Genomic DNA, 24,266 nt, shown 5'->3' with positions numbered 1-24,266 from the left:
ATCTGGTACAAATAAAGGTAATGAGAATTCAGAGGGGATTTGGAGAAAGGCAATTAATCAAGAGGGAGAACTTTTCACATCCTTCCAGGATGCATAGCTAAATATTACTTGTGAGATGCAGAAATAGGATTTTGTATGGAACATTTATTCTGTATCAGACTGGGATCAAAGTAATCTGTATCAGACGAAGCTCAAAGTAGTCTTTACTATTTGCAGTGCTGCTTACTCCCTGCTATTTGGGTGTACAAGTAGCAACTTGGTAGGGGTACAGTTCTGACTAGGAAAACTATTCTTTTCAAGGAATGTGTATGATAAAAATTCTGTTTCAGAGCAGATGGAGCATTGACTGGCAAATGGTTTACCTCTTAGTGGATCTAAAGAGATTATCAGATGGGGACAAGATGGGGATGGGATCGCTTTTCCATCCTTATCACATCCCTATCACGATCACGTGAAAGCATTTCACAGATGTTATGCTTATCTTGTCATTATCCTGTTATTGAAGTGGAATTGCATTAACGCAAACTCCTGTTAATACAAAATGACAGGCTAATTCTACTTCAGTGATGGGGCAATGACAGGATAAGTGCAACGTCATTTGAAAGTCTTTCATGCGATTGTGGTCAACTGCAGTTCAGTGATGGGGCAATACAGTGTAAGCATAATATCATAGGAAAATCTTTTCATAATTGTGCCATAAGGACAGGACAAGGATGTCCTTTCCCCCATCTGCTAATCTCTCGTGTCTTGTGCAGAAAAATAAATGCTTACATGTTCTAGGAAACTGGTACCCAAAGCACCACTTATTCCAAAGCTTCACAAGTACAGAGGCATTTTTGTTATTATTTTAAAAGCTGATTTAAACAAATGGTGGATTTGTTTCCTTAGTATATTAGTTAAAATTAACTTAGCCCTGGAACCACCTCAATAGATATTGTATTCCCATTATATCTATAGGGTTGGTTCCAGGGCTAAGTTTTTATTGACTAATTTGTCCCACTGGTTTCAATGGGCCTACACCATTGTGGTCTGCTGCCAGACATCTTAAACTTGGGACCGGTGGCATTTTCAAATGAAAAGCAAAACCTCACTTCCAGTGATGATAATAGATTTCTTAATGTGAGTGATTTAACTAATTTGCTTCTTCTGAAGGCCTCATTTGTGTATTTTTTAAACCCTTCCAAATGAACATTTTGTAGGGGTTGTGGGTTGTTTTTAAGCAGTGGTAGAAGCTGCAAGTCTGCTCATGCCTAAATCTGGATACAAGCTATTAGCTGGAATATCTTTACCATTCTTCTTGAAATTAAACCTATCCTATGGGCAGATCAGTAGCAATCCTTCACTGGGTGTAACACCTGGAGAGGGCTCCCTTTTAAGTGGAAACCTTCTCAGCAAATTCATTCAAGAATGCCAGATGCTTTCTGTGCCAAAGCTGAACTGCTGTCATATGAACTGTCTCTCTTCTTGCAGCGCAGATGCAGTATGTGCACACCTCAAAAGTAAAAAGGCCTGGGGAAAAGGGCAGCCATGAGAGGATGCTCTCATCCTCTTCCTGCTAGAAGACCACTGCCTGGTTGCTGGAGCTTATTGTCTTGGCTGGACAACTATTAGTTAAGTTTTAAAAAGAAGAAACCACACATCCCAAGGCATTTGTTCTCATTATTGAAAAAAGACCATTTTTAGGTTTTTAACTACTTTTTAAATTAAGATCTTAGAAAAATAAAATGAAACTTGACAATGTACCACATGGTGCATAAATATTAACTTAGAATATAAACCAGTGTCACAAAGTTATAACCACAGATCAGTTAGCAGATTCTCTCGGGACATATCAGTAGCTCATTTCACTCAACATTCAAAGAATATCAGCTCTTTAAAAAAAGGAGGAGGGGGAAGTGAAGAGCAGCTCTTAGACAAAGACAGAAAAGTTTTGTTCTATAAAACCCAGAGGAATACTGACAGGACCATATGCATATTATCATTTTCTTCTAAATTTTTCTCCATACAGAGCCATGGCGGTGACTTTGACCAGGTCAGAATCTTCTTCCAAACCTGCCCTCAAAGGGAGCTAGCTGGCAATATATATACAGACACCCCCCCCCCCCCGGGGGATTTAAAAAAAAAAAAAAGAGAGAGAAAGAGAATATATTACATATACTTTGAATTCATTTGACCTATTTTTTTTAAGTGAATTTAAGTCTGGGAGCCAATCTCTTACAAAATCCAGATTAATAGTAATAGCATTCTTATAGTACTTAGAAATGGGCAAAACGTTCACATACATTATCTTATAATCCTTCGAACAGCTCTCTTAAGGTAGATCAATATTACCATTTCCACATTATCTTTGTATGAGAGGATGGAGCTGACAACGACATGCCTAAGGCCATCTAGGAAGTTTATAGCAGTGATGAGATTTGTCACTCAGCCTCTTAGCTGCTTTGCTACAATAGCTCTATTGTAGATCTGTAAGAAGAGATCATATTATAGATTATAGACCTGAAGAATCAAAGTGCTGCAGGGGGAATAACAGAAGTGTGGCTCTCCTAAGAAGTAAGATGAAGCAAGCATTTTTGACAGCATGTTCTATAGCAGCTGTCCTTCTGTTTTCTCCATAGCTGGCCCTAGTATGAGCCAGATCAGTTACCTCAGATGGCAGAAGCCTGGAAGTGGGCAAAGGTGTAGAAATATGTTGGAGAACAGAGATGGATGTGCCATATGGCTTACACTCTCTAAGCCAAACTACTGTTTTCTGTTGTGGTACACCACTATTCTTGAAGAAGGTTTCAGCTACCAGTCTGTTAAATTTTGTATGTAGAATGAGAAAGGGGTGCCAGTTTGTCCTTTGCCTAGGGAGCAAAACATCCTTACTGAACTCTGCTTTCTCCCACCAAGCCTATTTGTCCTTTGAAAATCCCAAGCAGTGTTGGGGATTCCATTTTGAATATAACATTCTGTATTCTATCTTACCAGTCTAAAATAGACTGTGTGCTATCTTACCAGTCTAAAATAGACATTTTAGCCCATGTGTGTTAATAATCATTTGCTTAGTAATCAGTGATTAATAAGAAAGGAGCTAGATTTCAATGGAAGGATGAAACACCACACAGCTGACCAGATGGTAGAGCAGCCTCTCAGTCTACCTGAATAAGAACTGAATTGAGGGAATATCTGAGACATTTTTTTTCCAGCTGGCAGATGGGATATCACTCATAACACTATTAGCCAACACTGTCTTCCTACAGTGGGACAGCTGGGTAATTTTGGATCTTGGATATAAAAGATATATGGAAGCCTACTCTTAAGGGACACATAGATTAAATCAGTCATGAAGCAGATGACATAAGGGCAATTTTAACAATTTTAGATGGCTAGAGGCAAGCTGAGCCCACTGAAAATTTACTGAATCATACACATGGCTCAGCCTGAGGGATTGTGGTGCTAGAAATTATTTAGGATTACCCTTGCCCTGGTCTAATTTTGTGCCTACATTGTGGTTGTTTCTTTGAACTGAGGGAGGTTTGGCTCTGAAGTAAGACAGTTGGTGCTTCCTGTCACCACTTCCTCATCTCATTTATGGCTTTTCTTCTTCCAGAAGAAAACTTAGCTGACAGAACATTTCCGCTAGCAGAAGAGGCCAGTGTTCTAATCCTAACACACTTCAGATGGCACATATTTGTATTAGGACTGAACGTTTTTCCCACTGAATTTGCCACCCGAATACAGCCCAGGTGCATTCCTGCTTCCAGGAGTGCTCTGGTGGCCATTTTCTTAAGCTCCTGGATCCTAAAAGAGCACATGGAGCACTTCTGGAAACGGGGATGCACCCAGGATGTATTTGGCCTACAAAATTGGCAGCAAAAGCCTTCTGATAACATCAGGATGCAGCTTGAATTGAAATTTAAACTGGGAGAGGTAAGCTGAATTAATAAACCAAGTAATAAGCTCCTAACTGAAAGAAAGAAGCTAGTAACATGAGCTTTTGTAGTCTTGAGTTTGAGGAAGTAGGCTCAAGCCCATGAAAGCTCATGTAAGCAGCTTCTTGAGGAGCCCTGGTGGCACAGTGGTTAAATGCCGGTACTGAAGCCACTCACAGTTGCAAAGTTGCGAGTTCAAACCCAGCCAAGGGCTCAGGATCAACTCAGCCTTGCATCCTTCCGAGGTCTCTAAAAGGAGTAGCCACCTTGTTAGGGGCAATTAGCTTACAGTTGTAAACTGCTTAGAGATTGCTTAGTGTGGTATGAAGCGATATATAAATGAAGCTGCTATTGCTATTTCTTTCAGTTAGTCTCAAAGTGCTACAAGATCCCTTTGTGCATTTAAACTGTAGCTTGTAAATCAGGAATTGGACTTCAGTATGTACAACCCCCCCTTCTCTTTCCCTGCTCTGAGAGGAAGATCTCTTTCCTTCCTAGTTGCAGCTTATTACTCTATCAGTTTGTTTTCATATAGGCGGGGTACAGACCGCCCAAAAAGGGTGGCCTGCCAGCGCCTGGGTTTCTGCCAGAGGGAAGCCTCAGCTGCCAAACCGTGAGGCTTCCCGCCAGCGGAAAAAGAACCCACAAAAAGTGGGTTCTTTTTGTGTTGCGGTTGTGATGCCCAAGTGCTCCAATGGCACACTCCTGACATCACAAGCGCGGCACAACGTGCGGATGCTATGTGTCCATCACATCATAATGGCGGCGCCCATGTAGACAGGGCACTGCCATATTGATGCCACCAATATGAACTAGTGTTAGGGAGCGTGTGCATGGTGCGTGCTCCCTAACCTTAGTGACGCTGTCACCACACCAGATTTTGCCTGTCTGTACCAGGCCATATATTCACAGGAAAAAGAGCTATGTCTCTTTCATGAAACAGAATCAGATTTCAAATGGACTTAAAAAATAGTTATGAAAGAATGTGATTTGCCATCCATAAATTAATTAATTTAACAAAAATATTTTATATTGTTCCTTTCTTGTGTCGGTTACAATTAAAATGCATTGAAAGCCAAAAGCATTTTTAAAAAGCACACCTAACTTGCAGAGGCAACAAACACAAGGCAAATGAGAGGCTAGGCGAGATTTCCCTTCCTAAAAACAAGCCTTAATCACTCATTTGATTAATTATAAATTAGCTTTGGTGCTGTAATAAGTCTAACCATAATGTGTATTTAGAAATTAGGGTGAGCACTTTTTAAAGTGGAATTTTATACATCTAATACTCAGTGGGAAAAAAATAAAGAATTGATTACATTAGTCTAGTTTTGTAAATTTGACATTAAAATCAAATGAGTCTGAAAATCTGTACAGAAGAGTGGTGCATAACATTTTAAAATGTGCTGGGTGACAACCCTATCTCTGCTAAGGAGGACGCAGATACAAATTCTCTGCTGACTGCCCACCTTTCCACCCAAAGTAACAAATAGTTGGGTGGGTAAATGGGTGAAAGGGCTGCCAGCAAGCAGAAGATGGGTAGGAAAAACAACTCTAACTTCTGCCTTCACAGCTTCATAGATGGGGAAAAATGGGAAAGTTCTAAGCGGCAACCCTAATTTCAAATCTGGAATCGTTTTCTTTTAAAAATCAAGTGTACAGAGAAGGTAGGGAAGAGATCACTTCTATTTCCCAAATTGTCAGCTTGTCAGCAGTTTATCTCATCCTCATAACCCCTACATACAAGTGAGTATTGAAGTTGAGCATATGTACTGACTTTTTATTTCATGCATTTACATTTATATGTAGGGCAGGCGTAAAAACTGCTATCCAACGTTTGTTACTAGTTCGTCCTGTAGTGTTGCAATATGTGGTAACTCAAGGGCTAATTTATCTTTTCTTGGAGCTGACATTTATAACTGCTGGCCAGAAGTGACATCTATACTATCTGGTCCTGACCTTGCTGATTGCCTCAACTCCATGAAGGAATACTATTAGCCAGCAAGATAAAGAACATTTTCTGCTTTCTGTGAAATCAAACCTGGGAAAGAAATAAGAGTCTTACAGTGTATGTATAACTATCTGAGGTGCTACAGAACTATCTACCTTGTTCTTATATCCAAGCTTCAAAGAGCCTCTGGGAATATGAAATATGAGTCCATGGCCTTCACAGCAGTCTTTCAGGCTAAAAGAATAAAGCAAAAGGAAATAAAGACACCTCGACCCCATTCGTCCCAGAACGGTCCTAATGCTATAGAAATGACGTTCTTGAAGCTTCAAATGCCACCACAAAAATCTGTGCATAAAAACTTCTAGATTTTGTTCCTTCCACTCAGCGGTGGCCCTACTATAGAGAAAAAGTGTGTGTTGTAATGTGCAACTGACCTAGTGAGAGTTGTAAATTATCAGCACTAATAATACATTTCAAGGTGAGTATGCTGTAACCCAGGCTTCAGTTTTTTTCCTCTGAAGACAGGCATTATATAAAGCACACTCAAAACATATACATACAGCTCCCATGTAGGTTTCTGTCTTTTTACTTTTTAAAGTGTTTTAAACTGTACTTTAAGGTAATATTGACAACTCAAGAGCAGTTCGGATTACATGAACTTTGTGCACAATACAAGATGTTCTCAATGGAATGATCTCCCAACCTGGCATATAACAAAGGCAATAGTCTGCAAACTAATGGCTAAGAAGCTGGAACATCTAAGCAACACTGTGTCTGTATAATTGAGCCATGGGTATCAATGCATTCATTAAATGAAAGCAGGCTAGGTCATAGAATCACACTCCAGCCTATGTGTCTACCACTGAACAAGTGCAATGTGCCTCACCTGGTTTACATGCAGTTCTGTGTAATTGCAAAGTCCCTAGCTGCACTATGAGGCACTTATATACATAGCTAGACTGGATGTCTGATAGTGCATGATGGAATCTTGCATCACCCTGCGAGAAACACATTCATTTAATATCTACATTGGGCTATGAGCTTATGAACACTAGGTACATTAATGGGGTGGCCACCTAGCACTGGATGAATGGTAATTTATTATTTATTACCTGAGATCCAACTGTTATATTGGCAGAACATACTGCTCCACCAGGACATATCATGCTGGGGATGCTACATTTTACAGATTCACAATACTAGGTTGGCCCTTCTTATACACAGATTTTTTATACACTGATTCAAGCATCCACGGGTTTGAAAATGTTTTTTAAAAAGTGTAATTTTCAAATATCAAATCTTGATTTTCCATTTTTTTTATAAGGGACACTATTTTGCTATGCCATTATATTTAATGGGACTTGAGCATACACGGATTTTGTTATCCACGGGGGATCTTGGAACCAAACCCCAGCATATAACAAAGGTCCATTGTACTTGATGGTGCCAGTTGTAATGTTATGCTGGAGATCCAGGGGTCCTCAGCTGTCCCTTTTTCCTGGCTGCCCAACTGCAGGCAGGTAGTGCTGGGGACCTTCAGCAGATTTGGCTCTAGCTATTCCTCTCATGAATCTTCATGGGATCTAAATGCATGCATTTTGGGTGGATTTAGGGAGGCAATGGAAGAACACAATCAAAAGATCCCATGGTCAGTCTCTGGCATCTCCATGTAGGGCTGGGGAAGACCCCTGTCTAAAAACTTAGACAGGGATTGTCAGTCATGGCACAAATTGGACTTTCCATAATGGAACTAAGAGTACTTGATAGTGCCAATATCACAGTGGCTTTCCTTTATAAAGTCCCTGAATTGTAGTCATGTAATTCAAAATTAAGGTGATTTCCCAGAAGTAAACAAAATTTGCTCTGTACATTAAGACACACACATACACAATAGACATCAAAACAATTCAGAGTATTTCTTGCTTAGTTTATTTACATGAAAAGTCATTTGTTATCTCCTTATATTGGTATACTTAACACAATTTGCACATTTCATGCACCTGTTTTCCAATATTTTAAATGACTCTTACTCCCAGGAAATCAGATATAGAATTCCAGCTAAGACATTACTTCTAGTAAATTGTTCTGTGAGCCATGCCCCTGGAGAGTGAATTGATTATCCAGCTGTAAAAGTGGCCATGAAATGATCTACCTTTGTATGTACTATGTCACTCTGTGTAGTGATTAAAATGGTACTGCTGAAGGAGATGCAGATGGATTTCACAATGGAAAGTTAACTGTCATGAGAAACTAGAACACATAATATTTAAAAAGAAAGTTGGAGGTGAGATAATAAAATAATACCATTATTATCTAGCCAGCTCTACTGTAAAACAGAAGGGGATGTCACCCCAGGTGGCAGATGCACAAGAGTAAGTAATGACAGATGTATTTTGGAGGACAGAATTGTGTGTGCCATGTGATCTCTCCTGTGCCCCCTAAGGCAGCCTGTTGTCCTTAGTCATAGTGAAAGGTTGTCACATTGTCAGCATTTAAGTAAAATTTAGTGGCTAGTTTGATTAACCTCGGAATTAGGAATATCAAAGGACTACTGGTTTGCCACTTGATTCAGGCAGCAGAATTACTTCAGCCACCCCTAATACTTCCTTCTATCATTTGTCCTGGTCTCAGCTATTGTAAAACCAGTTTTACAGGTTTCTGAACCACAGAATAAAGCCTTATTAAATACATATGGTAACTATTTGGGTGGGCACGCCAGAGGCAATTATGGCTCTGTGCTTTCTGTCTTCTATACCCTTTATGAGTTTTCAGTCCAGGAGTCTTTATAAATATCCAGCCTGAAAAAGCACAGAGAGTCGAGAAAAATTTGTGCTAATACATGGAAATAATATCAGTTTTAATGGGATGGAAAGCTGAATGGGCAACATATGAAAATATGACAGCTGACAATAAGATTAGTACTGAATAAGTTTACATTTTTAACCAACAATTTTGTCTTTGATTTGGTACAGGCCTTCAAGTGTGAAGCTTTTTTGTTTCTTTCCCATAAGAAACAGAGGCCCGTTACAGACGGGCTGAAAAGTACGCGCGGAGCTCGTACTAGGGTTAAGAGGGGGCAGTGCTTCCGCACCGCCCTAACCCTAGCACGCACTCTGCGCGCACAAAATGGTGGCAGCCGTTTCACACGGCCGCCACCATCGATACATAACGACCGTGCCGCCTCCAAACGACTGTTTCGGAGCTCCTTCCTGGGTTTGGTCCGCTGGGCGCAGCCTTTAGACGGCTGCGCCCAGTGGACCAAAGGAGAAAGGGGCCAAACGGCCCCTTTCTCCTTCTCCCCGCCGCCACGGGGTGTCCTTGAGGCTTGAAGCCCCAAGGACACCCCTTTCCAGGCTGCGGGGAAGGGGCCTTTTGCCGCTTCCCCGCAGCCCGGAAAGCGGCGGATCTGGGCTTCAGCGGCTGCCGCTCTAGCCGCTGAGGCCCCGATCTGGCGGGGAAAGGTGCGCCTACAGGCTGCCCCTAAGGGGCGGTCTGTAACGTACCAAAATCTTTTTTAAAAATGTCTGTTAAAATGTACATTTAGGAAATGTAGTGGGGGAGGCATCTGCTATATTTCTGTTCAGACTGGTATAAACTTTTTATTCATAATAAAGGCTGGAATATATACAGACAGACCCTTCCGTAATTGATACTATTTCTTAATGTTCTGGGTGTAGTAAAAAAGAAGAAGAAGAAAAAAAGATGACATTTCACCAATAGTTCTTTGTCTGCAAGGTAACATACCCTGACTTCCTTAATCTTTAATTGTATGGCTTGCCTTCTTTTGCCTTTAATTAAATTACAATTTTGCTATCTTTAATTACCTTCTCATGAAACACTGGGTACTTGCTTGTTTATTGTCTAGTGACTTGCTTTATTTCTACTTCTTCAGAAGTATTATGAAGTTTTTGAAACTCTTATGAAAACAGAACTTCTAGGAATTCTGTTTTCCTAACATATCAATTAATTGTGAGCAAGCAGCCAAATAGAGATTTCAACTGAAAGACGGCACAGAAATATCCTGTGATTTGCTCATAAAATAAGGATGTATATGCTTAAATATTAGTGTTAGAGCTGGCAACTAGGTATAGTAGAAAGGCATACTTGTCAAATAATTTAAAGGCAATGTAGTTGCAAGACATTAATCCACAGTGTTATTGTCCTTATTAGAAAAATAACTGCATTTCTTTAAAAAGGGCATCTCCCTGTACAAGTACAGATTCTGTCTTTGCAGAAACTGAACTAAGAATACAAAACAGCTAAACACTGTGCTTAAAGATCAGAAAAATAAATCTCTGCTTATTTCATTTTTATCAGAGAGAACAACAGTCACAAAAAACACCCATATTTTTTCATCCTCACAACTTAAGATGGTGAAAGGTTATTATACAATTTTGCAATTTGTGCAAATTGTGCAAATGATTTCCTTTGGCCAAATAACAATCTTTGCTGCTTTCTTCTACTTTTAAATGTAGTGTGTGTGTAAAAGCATTTGGATGGGTTCTGAATTCTTCTGTACTTGCTTTCTTTTGTGTGTGCACTTTGATTAACAGAAAGGGGAGACACTTTTTTTGTGGTGACTTTTCAGGGACATGGGGAAGTGGTGTAGCAAAAAAGCATATTTTCTTTTCATTTTACTCTTTTATTTATTCAAAACAGCGCAGGGCATCTTGAGTTAACCTTTTCTTATTAAGTATTCCTTACATGGGATCAGTAAGATGTAGTGGTCTGAGTGTTGGACTAGAACTCCAGCATACCACGGTTCAAATCCCTCCTCAGCCATGGAAACTTACTGGGTGACCTTGGATAAGTTAACTCTCAGCCTTACAGGAAAGCAAACTTCCTCTGAATAAATTTTGCTAAGAAAGCCCCATGACAGAGTTGCCATAATTCAGAATTGATCTCAAGGTATATAAGAACAAAATCTTTTACAGCCCTATTCCAGCTGAGGCTACTGCGTAAGGCCCCTGCCTTCCTTACAGAACTTTATAGGTGACCATGCAGGGTCACAGTGCTGTGATCATAATTATATGACTATTCAGGGCAATAGCACAGGGACTTTTCATATTCTGCCATTTAGTGAGCCTTTCAGCTCTACCATCTTGCCAAGTGATGAGAAGAATTTTACTACTGCTACCAACTACTTATTGGAAGAATAAGTATGACAGAAAGCTGGCACTTTGCTGTAACTACACAGGTATCTTACCAAGCGGTTTCATTCACAAGTAGCTCAGTGAACATGATCGTAATCTTTTTTACTGCAGATTTCATAAGACTCACGTAGTGATTGTAGATGACATGTATTTGCACAACATCTCTGCAGAGGTGTGTGTGTGTGTATGTGTGTGTGTTACACTGAGTGTCTAGTTAAACTGGTTTTGAGAGAGGAGTTAAATGGAGTGTGTTTGAAAGAAACACATTTTGGACTCCTTCCACTTATCATTCCTTGTTTTTAAAAAGTCTCTCACACTGCAGGTTACAGAGGAAAATTAAATTAGCTCCAGAGATGGTATACATTTTCCATCAGCTTTTGGGGAGGGATATCAGTGATGGGAAGGGCTTTATCTTATAGATCCCAAGTATCCCCTGAACCAACCCATCACATGCTCTATGTTCTCGGCTTTTGTTTCTCCCAGAATTTGAAGCTCCAGTGGGGAGGTAAAGGGATTCGGGGGTTAAATCTTCCCTCTAAGGGCAAATTTCTGGCTTCAAAGAGATTCAGACTTCCTATTGCCCGTCTCATATTAGCATATTGGGAAGAACAAAAATAAGAGAGGACAAAGTTAAGAAACTACGGCCTTGATATATTTCAAGGCATGTAAAATTGGGAGGGGAAATGGTTAAGTTATATGTTAGATGCTCACAAAATAGCAGTGACCTTCATTTGAATCTTGTAGGCATCATAAAAAGAAAAGTTTCTATGGGAGTATGCAAAACATTTAAAGAAGGAAGGGGTGAGTCTTGAAATTGCAAAGATTGAAAGACTAACAGATGTCTTATACTTGTTTTAGTGATGTTAATGCCATCAGCATGAGGACCAGGATAGTTAGAGTATATGAGTTAGCTACTTTGTAAACTGTATTAAAACTGCCTCATAATACTGAATTGTTGCAGGTTGCTTGAGATAAGATATAAGATTCAGGCATGAAAGAGTTGACAGATATCACTGTTCCCTCAAGACTTTTAAACAGTATTTGACCTTGCATTGTTTTAATATGGTTTCTAAGGTGAGCTGCACATTGTTTTATGTTATCTCTAGAAATGTAATTTCTTTAAAAATGATCCTATTCTGTAATTTTAACATTTTATTTTGATTGTTCTGAACTAGAAGGTGTCCAAAGAATATTTGTTGCTGACTGAGCATATAAATCCACTCTCATGCATGCTCTCTCTCTCTTTTAATATTACATCAAAAGGATGAATTAAGCATATATTAGTCTAAAAACCCTGTTGTTAGCCCTTGTTAGAGCAGAGCTATTGAATCAATTGGATGTACCTGTGTGTTGACTCAACATTCAAAAATTGATTCAAGGGTTGATTCTAGTTGGGAGTAAACAGCAGGATTTCAGTCTACATGTGGAAATGATTTCCAAGATGTTTTCCCTTTCCCTCACATTTAAAATATGCTTTTGCCTTGTAAATCAAGAAACCTAAATTATTCAGCCATGCTAATTCTCCATTCCTAATCACCATCCTGTCTTCTTGATGCAATAATATAGTTGTTGATTTATTATGCTGACAAAGAAATATAGATGAATCCTAAATTTGGAAGGCAGAATTGGCAATACCTAAAACATAGGTGGACAGCCTGGAGGCTTGCAGGCAGTACTTTTCTTTTTGGGATGGTAAAAGATATCAGCTGGACTCCATTGCAATATATATATATATATATATATATATATATATATATATATGGGTAAAATTAAGGTGAAATACAGTCAGAATGGTGCACAGTTTGGGACTTATCACATGAACTTTAATAATAATAATTATTATTATTTGTATCCCGCCTCTCCCTGTATTGGATCGAGGCAGGTAACAACAAACAAAAACAATAAAATCAAACATGACTATCAATCTCCCTCCCACCCTAAAATATCATTAAAAACAATTCCCAATAAAATGGTTAATAAAATAAAACAAGACCAGAGTCCGGTGGGTACCACTAAATAAATGGAGGGGAAATTCTGAGGAGATAAGTTTGGGAAGGCCTGTCAGAGGAGATCTGTTTTTGTTTCCTTCTCAAAGGCCTCCAAAGATGTTAGATGGCGGATCTCATCTGGCAGGTCATTCCAGATTTTTGGAGCGGCAACAGAGAATGTCCTCTGGGAATTCATCTTCAGTCTAGTTCTCTCTAACTGCAGTAGGTTCTTCCCAGAGGACCTGAGAGTGCGGAAAGGATTGTATGGGAGGAGGCGTTCCCTCAGGTAAGCTGGGCCCAAGCCATGCAGGGCTTAATAGGTAATAACCAACACCTTATACTGTGCCCGGAAGCTAATGGGTAGCCAGTGTAGGGATTTTAAGATAGGTGTAATAGAATCATATTTGGAATTCCCTGTCACCAATCTGGCTGCCATATTTTGGATCCATTGCAGCTTCCCAACGTGGCATGAGGACTGGCCCATGTAGAGTGCTTTGCAGAAACTATTAAAACTGGATCAAGTGTCTCTGGCTGGAGCCGGGATGCAAAATGGAGGTTGGGATTACTGCATGCTAAATCACTACATAAACGCTGTCCACCATCAGCCCAGGTCCCAGCCATGATCTGCCTGCACTTTTTAGAAGCCAGAAAGCTTCTGACTTTGAAAAAGTGCTGGCAGAGCACAGCTGGGACCTGTCTTGGACCTGGGCTGATGGCAGCTGGTGATTAGGCAGCGATTTAGCATGTGATAATCTTCACCTCCATCCCATTTCCCAGCTGCAGCCAGGGATGCTTGATCCATTTTAAAGTTCATGCGATAAGCTCCTTTGAATACTGGACTCAGGATAACAGGGTTTGAATCCCTATGGAAACCCTTTGGGCAAGTCACACTCTCTCAGACTCAGAGGATGGCAGTGACAACCCCCCTCTGAAGAAATATGCCATGAAAACATCATGATAGGTTTGCCATAGGGTTAGCACATTTGAAGGCACACAACAACAGTTGATTGAGAGTTCCTGCATGGCAAGGGGTTGGACTGGATGGCCCTTGTGGTCTCTTCCAACTCTACAATTCTATGCCTCTATGATTCTAACAAAGGGTGAAATTACATATTATTTTAAAGCCGGACTGGACACCTTTGATGGGCCTGGAGCACAATTTTGTTCTCTAGCAAGCTTCCATGAGCTGTACACTCTTAAAAAAATACCACTAGTGGCCCAGGGGATTGTTTAGTGTGCTTCTTTCCCAGTACATAAGCCCCACTCCTGACTATAGATTGGCTGTGAAGCTGTACCTCATTGGCTGTGAAGATGCTGGGGTACATCTTCACAACCAATCTGTGCTTAGGAGTGGGTGCTTGTGTACTGGGAACGAAGCACACTAAAGAAAGGAATTATTATGTGATGATGTACTGAATACTTTCTTCTCTACTGGATGAAAAAATGTATAAATTGGCCATTCACACTACACAGTCATAACACTTTATTGCACTGCCATGACAATGACCCATGAAATTATGCGATTTGCAAATTTAGGGAGGGACATTTAGAATCCTTGGGAGACAGTATTGTGTAATGGATTACAACTCTGGAGATCAGGGTTTGATTCCCTGCTTGGCCATGGAAACCCACTGAGTAAGCTTGGGTGAGTCACACACTCTAAACCCCAGAAAACCTCATGATAGGTTTGCCTTAGGGTCACATAAGTCAGAAACGACTTGAAAGCACACAACAATTTAGACTTCTCAGCCAAAGAGATCTAGTCACTCACTATACTACAAATTCCAGGATTCCACAAGATGTTGCCATGGCAATTGAAGTGGAATATAGCATGATATTTATCTAGTGTGATTAGGGCCATAAGGGAGGTTACACCAGTGTATGTCACCAATAGGATTCTGGCCTCTGTTGGCTAGGCATGGGTAGTTTCAGTGGCTTTGACTTAGAACTAATGTGTGGATCTGCCTGCTTGAAAATAGGACAGTGCTCAAGTGTTTCTATGGTCACTTGATTACGGCTGCATCCGCACTGCAGAAATAATCCAGTGATTCCGCTTTAACTGTCATGGCTCAGTGCTATGGAATTCTGGAAACTGGAGTTTGCTGTGGCACCAGAGCTTTCTGACAGAGAAGGCTAAATGTCTCACAGAACTATAATCCCCAGAATTTCATAGTATTGAGCCATGGGAAAGTGGTGTCAAACCAGATTATTTTTGCTGTGGGGAATGTAGTCTTGGCTCTCAGTTCGAGAATCATGAACTACCAGCCACATTAAATTACATATCTGGTGGATGTTTCCCCGCTCAAGAATTATCTTATGCACAAAATCTAACTTTAGATATCTCCCAGTAAGCAGAACAAGGACAGAAGCAGAATCATATGTTGTGCAAGAGGACTTCTGGTCATACCAATGTTTTTTGGCCTCCCTTCTACATCCTTCAGTCTCCAACCTTTGAAACTGTGCTGTAGAGAGTCCCTAACCCTGTGTTGCTGCTATTGAGGGAATGTAAGGGGGCAGGATTTACCATTTCCTGATTTTGCTGACTGATCAAGGTGCCTCAGTAGAAAAGCTTAGCTTGAATTCGCCTTGATACTTTGTTAAAAAGATATCTTTAACTGCAGGTCATGTACTGTGTATGTTTTAAATCTAAATGTTTGTCCCAACTGACATAGACCTAGCCATCAGTAGTTGGGACTTCAGTAAGGAGTTTATCACACAAAGGAGACTGGGAGTTTATCCTGAGACTATCCTGTAAAAATTGCGTAATTATGTATAACGATTTCACATGATGTCACATAAAACTCACAATTAAAGTGGTCACAAAGAAGCATTAATGCACATTTTTTAACTTTCAGGATTTCAGCGACAATGCATTTCTGATATCACTTTATTTGCACAATTGCGTGTGATAATCACTTGCACAATTACTTGCCATTTCTGCTTCATTTGCGGGATGCTTTAATCTCTCTTTAATGCCAAAATCAGCCCTAGTCTGATAAACTCCTTAGCCTTGACTGACCAAGTCCCCATTGATTTAGCTGAACTAATAATTCGATAATTAGACTGCTTAAAATATTGATATACCACTCTATATCACAAGATCTCAGAGGTGTACACTGAAATAGCTTTTTAAACATATAAATACCTTTAAATGGTAAGAGATAAATGAAACAGTATAAAAAACAATTGAACAATTTAATAACTGTAGACAAGTTAACATCAGGAACTCTCTGTGTATGTAGATCTGAATGAAATCATTAGTTCTCAAAGGCGGGTTACAGACCGCCATTAAAGTACGGAGTCAGTCCGTACTAGGGTTAGGAAGGTACGGTGCTTCCGCACCCCCCTAACCCTAGTACGGACTGAGTCCGTACAAAATGGCGGCTCCCCTTCCACAAGGGGGCCGCCATGACGACATCACGACCGCGCCGCCTCTACACGGGGCAGCGCAGATGTGACATCGTCGGTCCGTGCCAGGGCGCCTAGGGCGCCCTTTCCGCGGACCAGGGAGGAGCTCCGTTTTGGAGCTCCTTCCTGGTTTGCGGCGGCGCTTTGCTTCGCTGGGCGCAGCCTTCAGACGGCTGCACCCAGCGAAGCAATGGAGAAAGGGGCCAAGCGGCCCCTTTCTCCTTCTCCCCGCCACCGCGGGGTGTCCTTGGGGCTTGAAGCCCCAGGGAACCCCTTTTCAGGCTGCGGGGAAGCGGCGTTTTGCTGCTTCCCCGCAGCCTGAAAAGCGGCAGATCGGGGCCTCAGTGGCTGCCGTTCTGGCAGCTGAGGCCCCGATACACCGGGGAAAGGGGCGGGTGCAGCCCGCCCCAAATGGGCAGTCTATAACCCGCCAAAGACTTTAATAACCATTATGTTTTAACTCATACTGGTGATTCAGCCTGTTCTGCATGGGGTTATACTCCCACTGAAAACACTGGTTCACAGCTTGTGTGTATCCATGGGAGTACTCTTGAGTTTACTCATGGACTCAGTCCTGGAGCTGGGAGCCAAGGTTTTAGCAAAGGTCAGGAGTATATTCACACAGCTAGGCCTCTACACCAGAGGTGCCTGTTCCTTGAGTTGTTGTATCTGGCTATGAAAACATGCCCTGGTTAGATCTTGCTTGGATTACTATTGCGTGTCTTACATGCCTTTGACAAATATTTAGAAACTTCAGCTAGTCCAAAGAATTGCAGCCAAATTGTTAACCAAGGCTGGCTATGAGAAGAACACAACTCCTTTGTGTCAACAGCTCTACTGGCTGCTATTTCTGGGCACAATCCAAGGAGCTAGTTATGACCTACAAAGTCTTATATGGCTCAAGGACAGATTACAGTGGATCCTTGTTATACGCTGGGGTTTGGTTCCAAGATCCCCCGTGTATAACAAAATCCGTGTATGCTCAAGTCCCATTAAGTTTAATGACATAGCAAAATGGTGTCCCTAATAAAAAATGGAACATCAAGGTAAATTTATACTTTTTTGGAACATTTTCAAACTGTGTATGCTTAAATCCGTGTATAAAAAATCCGTGTATAAGAAGGGCCTACTGTATTTGAAGAACCATTACTCCTTATATGAGCCTGTGTGCGGCTTGACATTTTCCAGAGAGACCCTTCTCCTTACTCCACAACTCTCAAAGGTACATTTGGTTGGAACACAGGAAAGGCTTTCTCAGTGGCTGCTCCCACACTCTGGAACTCCTATCACAGAGATTTTAGGCTCACATCCTCTTTGCTGTCTTTTCATAGGCATGTAAACACCTTTCTATTTCATCTGGCCATTGAGGGATGATTGCTTAGGGGATAGACCTTGGATGTGCTGTGTTGTTCTTCAATGGTTTTTTTTTAAAACTTCTTTTAACTTTATTGATGGTTTAAGTAAATTTTAAACTTTTTTTACAATGTAAATGTTTTAGTTGCATCCGTTTTAACATTTTTAAGCAGCTTTGAGTCCCAGATTGAAAAAAAAAGAGGGGAAGGGGAGGATGTAAATATAACAATAACAACAACTCAGTGCCAGTATGAACTAGAGGGCATTCCACAATTAGGATTCCACTCTCATGTCCTCCTGTGGTACATTGTCTCCACTGATGGGCCAAACAGAAGGTTATCTTCTGCAGACTCTTGTTCTCAGGCAGATATATATAAGGAGAGGCATTTCAAGAATCGTGGGGCTGAACAGACTGCTTCTAAGGGGCAGCCTGCAGCTACCTCTTTTGTTGCCGGATCAGGGTCATGGCAACTACGCGCCATGGTCCCGATCTGGCATTTCACAGCGCAAAAAGGATCTGCCCAACTAATAAGCCAAGCGATAAGCTCCATAAAGTGCTTTAGTGTACTTTAGTGCTACATATAGCATATATACTATATTGTGCTATAGTATACTATAAAAGTCATAATTGTATGCCTTGCTGTGTTAAGCTATTGTTGTTGTGTGCCTTCAGATTCTTTCTAATTTATGGTGACCCAAAAATGAAGCTATCACAGGGTTTTCTTGGCAGTTTTCTTCAGAGGAAGTTTGTCATTGTTTTCTTCTGAGGCTGAGAGAGTGTGACTTGCCATAAGTCATCCAGTGGGTTTCCATGGCTGAGTGAGGATTCAAAACCTGGTCTCCAGAGTCTCAGTCCAATGGTCAAACCACTACACCATGCTAGTCTTTTCCAAATTAGGCCACAGCTGAAGAGCCAGCTGGCTCCAAGCATTCAGAGCCAAGGAGTTCACATGGGCATCCAGTGACAGAGATGGATCTAGGACTACTCCCCAACTATGCACCTGCTGTGTCTGGGACAGTTTAAGAATTAATAAAGAGCAACAACAACAAAAACCATTCAGTTCTATAAAATGAGTTCTCACAAAAGAAAAACTTTTTCCTCATACTGTTTTATATTTATTCAATATCCCAAGATTAGAGTAGAGTCTAACATTTAATTAGCATAGCAGGGCTCCATTCAGCCATTGTAATTTGTCTCTCTCTTCAAAGAAATACATACATTGTTATATATCCCTCTTTTCTTTTGCTATGAGGCACATTTCAAAAGAACAGGCACACTTCCATATGCAATACCATATCAGTCTGATTATATCCTACATAACAAGGCATGCCCCAAGATAAAGTAACACTCAGATATTTATTTGGACGAATCACTTTGATGTTAAGTGTGCGAAAGAATTCTTTATACTCAAAATGCAAGATGGTGAATTTCTGTGTCATTGCAATCAATCTAAATCCACAGTGGAAGTCAACACTCTCTTCCAACTGCTGTGGTAAAAATATAATGCAATTCAGATCTACTTGTTTCCAGTCCCAATGCAATAAAGCATAGTTAAGCCAAAGAAGAATGCAGTAAGGGGGCACCTGTTCTTGCATTGTCAATGAAGGTCTCGGAAAGTAAAAACTCCCTGTGGATTGTCCTGCTAATATACTTCCAAATACAGGTAACCATTAAGATAGCTAGACATATGAGAATTAATGGTTTATAATAGTAGCAGCAGTAGCAGTAGCAGCAGCAACAACAAAGCAAACCACTAGCAGAGGAACTCTGGCACCAGCACAAGTGTGGTTGTGGAGCTAATTCCTGCACGATTGTCCCTGTCCCAATGGGGTTGGTCTGAATTTATACTACAATTTTTTTCTTTGGTAGAGAAAATGCTCATACTATAGACAGCATTCATGTACTTAGCTGCACCACACAAGAAGCTCTGGATTAGCCTTATGCTCTTGAAGGTGTAGAGACCTTCTGATGTTCTCTAAGCAGAATGAAAGCTGCTATAGTCTAGCTTCTCTCTACACTGTTCCAATAACAATAAACCACAAAGGAAGCTGTTCTTCTCATATAAGCTTTGCAAAGAAGAAGGCTCCCCCACATATAGCCTATCCCAAAGCCTCTCATTCTTTACTCATGACCCCAGAAATGAGGAAAATACTATGATGGAATGAGGGGGAAAGGCCTGGACCCAGTTTTATGAATTTGCCCTCATACTAGAGATAATGAGTAGGAATTAAAACAGGAAAGAGAGAAAAGCAGGAATTAAACTGAAAAAGGTATTTGGGCTTTCTTCTACCCTGGCTGGGTTGAGGTCAGCATGGCTTTGGATTCTGTGTTCTTTTATCATGGGTTATCCCACCCCAAACCTCATATAAACATATAAATAGATATATAAATATATGTGAACATACACATGGGGGGAAGGGAAGAGGGAATACCCTATGAGAGGGGTAGGCAACTATCAAGAGGTAGGAACTTGATCTCACCAAGGGGCTGCCTCCCCTGTCATACCCACTCCCCAAATCTTCCTCCTTTTTTAAAAAAAGCTAAGTGTTTGCTGTATGTCCCAATTGCACCATTTTAGGCCAAGGAAGGAGCTGTTTTTAACCAGGAAATGAAATGGAAGTAAAATTCCAGCTCACTTTGTGGTCTTCTCAGCCTAAGCCCACCCCCATGAGGCAAAACTGCTTCAATGATCCATAGGAGGCATCGGGGGTATAATTAGCAATTTTCCCATTTTTCCTCCAATTTTGGGAGAGGGTGGTAGTGGGGTGCCCCCAGATATCCTAAAATACCCGAAGGCTACACTTTCCCCACTCTTGCCCTTTTGACTGGTAAAGAAAACTGAGAAATTAACCTCCCCTAAAAAAATCCACAAAAGAAAATATTAAAAACAATTTTATTCCATTTTAGCTCCTTTTTAGCTCCCTTTACAACCACATCTATCTGTATGTATGCAGTCTCTCTCTGTGTCTTAATATTACATGTGTGGTGATTTCAGAGAATCCTATGCACAGCTTCTTCTAATTCATGGTCACAAGTGGTTAGGGCCATCTCTCTAGAACTCTCTCCTCTGAGGAGACCACTCAGGTAATTCCATTACAGTTTTCTGAAAATAAGCAGCTTCCATTTTAGAAGTGCCTTTGTGCTGTGGTTGAGTGCTTGAGTCAGAATACTTTGATAGCACTCTGAGTAAACTGTAAACCTCGTGGGCTCTTGTGAATAGGTCAGAAGTGACAATGAGATAGCTTTCACTGGTCAACAGTGGTTGGTTCCTTTCATGAAACAATAGTTACATTCTGCTGCTTGTAACAGGAAAAAAATCACTTAAATCACTGCTTTGTCTATGTTATTCTGAACCATCCCTACAATCTGTTTTTAAACCATGTTGGTGAATTTACAGCTTGAGGGCCTAATCTGCATTGTCAAGGATCAGAATCCAGTCCACTGGAAGCTCCCCACTGCCCCCCACAACTGCCTGAGAGGAGATGAGAGATAACAGTGGAGATTCCCCTGCACTTGAAAGACAACTAGATCTTGTATGAGTGGAAATGGGGACTCTTTGTTGTACTGGAGGACAGTGATTGCTGGTGCTGGCTGAATTTCACTCCAGGAGATCATTCTCCCTTCTCTTTCTCCTTCTCCACATGGAGAAAAAGCATGGTAAAGTAAACCTATGGTCTTTCAACCAGTTCTCCCAGGAGTCTACAGGGAGGACTGCTGAAAACAGTTTCCTGACTTGAGTGGAGGCCAAGAAAGTGAAGCCTGGTTCACTGTAAAATCTTGACAGGGAATTCTACAATGCCAGGAGATGTGACATCACACACCTAACAACATCTGGCCTATAGACAGGTGTGCCAAATTCTATTTCTGTTTATCAGGAAGGAGACCAGCATGCAAATTCTGCAATTTTGGTGGGCTTTTGAGGGCTGGAAACCACTTTTTAAAACAAGAAATAAATAATGGCAAATATACTGTCCATCACCAGCTTAAACTACCAAAATGAAGCAGAAATAAATACCAGCAGTGATTTTGCTCCCCCACCCTTTTTTGAGCTTTGAAGAGAGGGAAAATAGCTTTATGAATGTTTGATAACCCCATTTATCATTCATCTCTTCAAAACCCCTTTTTAGCTTTTTCCTTCTGTGCTCTCATTTCTGTGCTCTCTCCCTTTCTTTATCTTACTGATTCCCACATGGAACCTAGCAGAAGTCTCAGGGATAAGAGCTTCAAAATTCAGTTTCCTGAGGTAGATGTGGAGTCTGTATCTCATGTAGAACATATGAGCACCACCTGGATACAAAAAAGACCACCTTGCTTCCAACACTGCTCTTCTTTCTTGTTGGTTTAAACTCTTTTACGTTTGGTCTTAACTAAACTATCATACTTAGAATCATAGAATCATAGGGGCCATTCAGACTACCTTTTACCCCGGTTTAGGAACTGGATTAACCACGGGAAGTTGATATTGGCCCTGATTCTTCTACAATTGAATCCAAGGTTTGCACACCTGTTCATTGGCAAATGCCCCTTGGCTCGGGTCTTTTGAAAGCAGACTTTAAGCTGTAATCTTTTCAGAAAAACCGGGTCCGGCAAATATGAACTTCGCCCGGTCATGTTTGGGTCAGGTTCAGGGGAGGGATTTAGGTCAGAGGGAGGGCAGAGGGCGGAACATGCCTCCTCTTCATCGGGGTGAAGGAGGAGGAAGGAGCCAGAGGAAGGGTGCCATGGAGGGCAGAATCAGGGCAACAGAACAGGAGGAAGGGAGCCAATGCAGAACTGGGGCAAAGGAGCAAGAGGAGGAAGAAGGAGCAGGACGAAGGGTCAAGTTCAGGGGAGGGAATTAGGTCAGAGGGAAGGCAGAGAACGGAACAAGCCTCCCTCTCTCTCTCTCTCTCTCTTTTTTTTGGGTATTTTTTTTTTTGACAGACTATGTGAATGCTTTTTGCTACAGAGTGATACATTTTGATAGAATGTGTTTGTGCTACATTTCCCTTTCTGCTTGCTGCCGGCATGGAACCTCACTTTACCAGCGGCTTTTTTTAATTATTTTTTTTCTGTAATATGCGAATGCTACAATGCAAATGTTACAAATGTTTCCTTTTCAATTTGGCAAATTGATACAGTATGTGAATGCTTGTGCTACATATGTGTATGTGTGCATTCTGGGGTCGCAAGGAGGGAAAACAAAGCAGGAGGATGCAGAGATGGCATTCTGGGGCGAGGAATTATTATTATTATTATTATTATTATTATTATTGGAACAGGATGGCATAGCATGGGGGGAAGGCAAGGACTGTAGCATTGGCTGGAAGTGATGGGGAGGCTGGAAGGCTGCGGAAATCCATGACTTTGGGGGAGTCACACTCTCTCAGCCTCAGGGAAAAGGCAATGGCAAATCTCCTCGGAACCAATCTTGCCAAGAAAACCTCAGGATGGGGTCGTTTTAGGGTTGCCATAATGCCTCCAAATAGACCCAATACATGCACACACACCTGGAGGTTTTTAAATTTGACAGAATATGTGCACAGACTGACACCAGTTTTTTTAAAAAAGAAGGAGGGAAGCACCCATTTCAATGGCTGTAGGAAATGTCACCTTTGATGAAAGCAGAAGTGAATTTGATTGACAGCAAAGGAGCCTTCATTTTAAACCAGTAATGCAAATGTGAACTTCAAGAGGGCAAATTGCCCCGATCAAGGTAAAATATAGTGGGCACTTGTTTCCAGAGAACTTTTGGGGGGGGGGGGGGAATCTGGATCTGCCCAGTTCCATCCAGGGGAAATGCGTGAGTGGGAATGGGGCCATAGAATCATAGAGTTGGAAGAGACCGCAAAGGCCATCCAGTCCAACCCCCTGCCATGCAGGAAATAACTTGCTAACAAAGATAATGAAAGATTTCTGGAGTCATTTAGTAAATAACCAGCTGGAAAAGTTAAAAATTTGTTGGTTTCTCATAGAATTTATTAAATGAAAGTCCAGTTTAGGTCGATGAAGTTTAAAAAGCACTTGTTCTTTTTTGTCTGAAAATGTTTAACTTAAGTGATGAATTAATTTATTTTAATTAATTGCTACTTATCCATTGGATGCAAACTTTTCTATGAAACGGGGCTGGGAAGGTGTGGTCTTGCAGATGCTCTTGGCTTAGGGTTATCTTTTGCTCTAACTAGCATGTCAAGATGTGAAAAGAGGATTGGGCTTGCAGTCCAACAATTGGAAAGCCACAATCTTTATCCCCCAATATAAAACATAGGTATATCCAACTTGATTGTTATACAGCCTCCTAGCATAGCACAGCATTGGGTTTTTATACCAGGCAACTATGGATATTTCCTGCAGAATTCAAGTTGCTCTACCCATGCAGCTATAAACATAGGGTTGCTTCTGATAATTTTTTTATTTAAAGTATTCCCCATTTACCTTTTCAGATGTTTGCAGTTTCACACATTTTAGGTATAAAACAAAATATATTACAGCTTTCTTTTTGGTCCATAATTTCTG

General features: G+C 41.0%; 1 protein-coding gene across 4 annotated transcripts in view; it reads right to left on the bottom strand.

Annotated features, from left to right (window-relative positions):
* LOC149316967 (cadherin-20) overlaps positions 1–24,266 on the bottom strand; it is a 219,590-nt gene that overhangs the window by 86,830 nt on the left and 108,494 nt on the right. The gene's annotated exons all lie outside the window — the stretch shown is intronic.

The sequence above is a fragment of the Sceloporus occidentalis genome, unplaced genomic scaffold, assembly GCF_023333645.1.
Source record: "Sceloporus occidentalis isolate IW3139 unplaced genomic scaffold, rSceOcc1.0.p SCAF_3, whole genome shotgun sequence".
NCBI classification, from domain to species: Eukaryota; Metazoa; Chordata; class Lepidosauria; order Squamata; family Phrynosomatidae; genus Sceloporus; species Sceloporus occidentalis.
The sequence above is the reverse complement of the archived record's forward strand: the minus strand, read 5'-3'. Positions and strand labels throughout refer to the sequence as shown.